At 39.9% G+C, this 3827-nt stretch overlaps 1 pseudogene; it reads left to right on the top strand.

Annotated features, from left to right (window-relative positions):
* Positions 1 to 3364, top strand: part of LOC137625695 (neurotrophin 1-like) — a 31665-nt pseudogene extending 28301 nt beyond the window's left edge.
* Positions 3365 to 3827: the final 463 nt, after the last annotated feature.

Here is a 3827-nt window from a genome sequence, read left to right as displayed (position 1 = left end):
AAAGGTCAAGGGTCAAGGCCAAAGGTCAAAGTCAAAGGTCAAGCAAAATGTCCAATTCACGTAATCAGCCATAGGTTTGGACATCGTTGTCACATAGACTTCAAACCTCGTTCATATTTGAATGTATGAAAATCCACGCTAAATAATACATGTTAAGGTCAAAGGTCAAGGTTAAAGCCGAGCAAAAGGTTTAGGAATAAGCAGCCACGGCGGAGGCCTGCGCTCTACTGAGTTCCTCTCTAGTTCCACTCTGTTCCCACGATCAACAATTTGGTAACCGATGCTTCTTGAAGTCAGGCTTTCTTCAGTGACTTCAAAAAAGCATTACATAAGCCTTAAGCTACAATCCTAGCTAGAAAAGGATGCTATAAGCCCAGGAGCTCCAACAGGGAAAATAGCCCAGTGAGGAAAAAAATCAGGATACTTGTTGACAAACATCCCTTTACTGTAAATTTAATTCTTGATAAGCTCTGTACGACGAATATTGCTTTCAAGAACATTTATTAAATCTAACACACAGAATCAAGTGATATGAAAAAAGAAATCCTGAACGCAAAAATATCAAATTTGATTTCCCACTTTAAAAAATAACCCTTAAAGGAGTATATGGCGAAATAGGGGGTTGCCAGAGCTAGGATAATTTTCTTCCCCCAAAGCAGATAGCTCGGGATGATTAACAGGTAAAAGTGAAGATTTAGAATCCAGTGATAATAAAAAATAAAAATAAAAAAAAATCCTTAAGGCAAAAATATTAAATTTGATTTTTCCTTTTAAAAAGTAACCCAAAAAGAAATATGTCGAGACAAAAGGAGTTTCCAGAGCTAGGATGATTTCTTCCCCCAAAGCTGATTAATCGGGATGATTGTCATGTAAAAATGAAGATTTAGGAACATAGCTTTTAAACCCTCCCTATTTATAACACCAATAGCTGTATTGCAATCAGTTTTTCATGTCAGTGATATCCTTTTAGCAGGAGGAAATACGTCAAATGTTTTTCCTCTGTACGCTTTTAAAGGTTTAAAGGTTTAAAGGTGACTCATGAATGGCAGAGGCAAGGGACAGTGACATTGCCCTAGCAATCAGGACAATGCCCTAGAGACTGACCATATATTACATGATCAGCGCCCAAGCCTCCTCTCCCCCCAAGCTAGGACCAGGGAGAGCCAGGCAGTGGCTGCTGATGACTCAGCAGATAGACCTATAGGCTCCCCCAAACCTCCCCAACCTTAGCTCACAAGGAAGGTAAGGTTGCAGGGAGGGCCAGGCAGTGGCTGCTGATGACTCAGCAGATAGACCTATAGGCTCCCCCAAAACCCCCCAACCTTAGCTCACAAGGATGGTAAAGGTTGTAGACACGAATGGGACTAAAGAGTCTGAGCGGGACTCGAGCCCCCGACTGGCAAACACCAGGCAGAGACGTTACCAATGTTCTTAATGTTTTTTTCTCCTCGCCATATTCCAGGGATAAAGTGAACACCATCATTGACCGGTTTTACAACGACGTGAGACATCTGTACAGTGATCTCTATCAGTTCCCTCCGAGTGACCTCATCTATTACGATAATCGAACACTCCACAGTCACAGGTAAGCTGGAAGGGCGAGCCTACCCGTGCGCATGCGTATTTCTCTCTCTCTCTCTCTCTCTCTCTCTCTCTCTCTCCGTTTCCCTACAATAAGGGGTCAGTTGCCTGATGCGTCCTTCCTTTCCAATGTCTTCAACCAAAGGCACCCTCTCCCACCAAAATACCCCTCTCTCTCTCTCTCTCTCTACATTAAGGGGTCGGTTGCCTGATGCGTCCTCTCCAACGTCTTCTATCAAAGGCACTCTCTCTCTCTCTCTCTCTCTCTCTCTCTCTCTCTCTCATCCAAAATTTGTTGTCTAATTATTATGGCACTTTCCTAGCCAGCTAGAGGCCCAGGTTCGATCCCAGAGAAAGCTTAAATCCCTTGTGCATATTCCTTTAAATAGTATCTACGTCGATTTGACCTAAGAAGTGGATTAAGTACCTGGTGGTGTGTTGACTGGTGTGGATTAAAACACAATTGGATGAGCATGAGACCAAACACCTAATTCCAATATATATATATATATATATATATATACACAAATACATGGTACCTAATCCACTTCATAAACCACCAGAGCCACAAATCAACAGAGAATTTCTAACCATAAGTGAGTCAAACTTGGGACCTCTTACTAATTAAGCAAAAATGCTTCCAATCACACCAGATGGAATGTGGAATTATCAGATATTTCGGAGGATGTTGATAAAATTGTTGTTATTATTAACCTTTTCTCAATTGTTGTTGTTAACAGGGGTGGTGGCCACTTCGTGTGCGAGAGCTCCGTTCAATATCTACGACCAGGTTGGGCGCAGAACCTTCATGGAGAATGGGTGGCCGTTATCAACACAGACAAGTTTCCACAGTCTATCCGCGTGGAGACATGCAGGTGAGGAAGAAAGATATAGATAGATATACACACACACACATATATATATATACACACACACACACACATATATATATATATATATATATACAGTGATCCCTTCCAAATTATGGAGCGACGGCACCATGTCAGTATATTTGTATATTTCCCGGGTTTCTCAATAATATCTTCAGAAATAAGTTCGCGTGCCACACTACTCTTTAACAGCTAGGCGGACTGGTGCGCTGTAGGTCAGAGAGGTAGCGACGGCTCCATATCAGTATATTTGTATATTTCCCGGGTTTCTCAATAATATCTTCAGAGATAAGGTCACGTGCCACACTACTCTTTAACAGCTAGGCGGACTGGTGCGCTGTAGGTCAGAGAGGTAGCCGCGGACCTAATGAATGTGAATCAAGAGCCATACCTCTTCTTTAGCCATGGCACCCGTAAACGCAAGAGCTTGGGTTTTATAACGTCTCTCTCTCTTTCTAGAGATATACATACATTATGCATATGTATATATGCAATAATTCGAATTCAACAGCCAGTACAAGTAATACAAGCTACATCTCTTTCGTTACAGGTACAAGAACAAGAGATGCGAGTATCTTCCTCCTTGTTACAAGTCCAAATGCGTCCAAAGATACAACTATGTGAAACTGCTCTGCTTGGACCCCTACCGACCTACATACAGGCCCACCGTCGACGTCTTCAAAGTACCATCGCCTGTTCTTGCTTCGTTGAAGATTTCACCTATTACTAGAAGTGGTTTTTGGCATTTCTTTCCCCCAAAAGGGAGAGATGGTTTTTATCATCTTTGGTTATGTTTCACTTGTTACATGGGAGCAGTTGGGTTTGGTGATATTGCTATTTTTTAAAAATAACTCTGTGGATTTTTGAAAGCTGGTGGGGGGACGTAAACATTTCTTTTTCAAATTCATACATATTTCAAAAATATATTGTTGAATTTTTGAAGGCTGGTGGTGGGGTGCGTACACATTTTTAAAAAAAAATTATAGATCTGAAAAATAATGTTATGAACTTTTGAAAGCTGGCGAGGGCCGTACATTTCTAAAAATTGATATACAATCCGGATTTTTTTGGTTATGTTCAATATTTCATAGCACTGGAAGACAGCCAAATGCTTTAAAATGTTTATACGATCATGTTTATTGCAATGATAGGTTACAAATATTTCTATGAATAAATTTTCTTCTTGAAAAAAAGAAAAAGAAAAGTGATATTTCACCTACATTGTAAAACTGTCACATTTGTTAAACGATAAACAAATTACATGAATAATGCAGCCATGTATTTTACATAAAATTTTTATAATATTTTATATAAATATATTTGAGAAAAAAAAACTGAATTTTTTTTAGATAAGGT

This window comes from Palaemon carinicauda, chromosome 32, assembly GCF_036898095.1.
Source record: "Palaemon carinicauda isolate YSFRI2023 chromosome 32, ASM3689809v2, whole genome shotgun sequence".
Taxonomy (NCBI): Eukaryota; Metazoa; Arthropoda; class Malacostraca; order Decapoda; family Palaemonidae; genus Palaemon; species Palaemon carinicauda.
The sequence above is the reverse complement of the archived record's forward strand: the minus strand, read 5'-3'. Positions and strand labels throughout refer to the sequence as shown.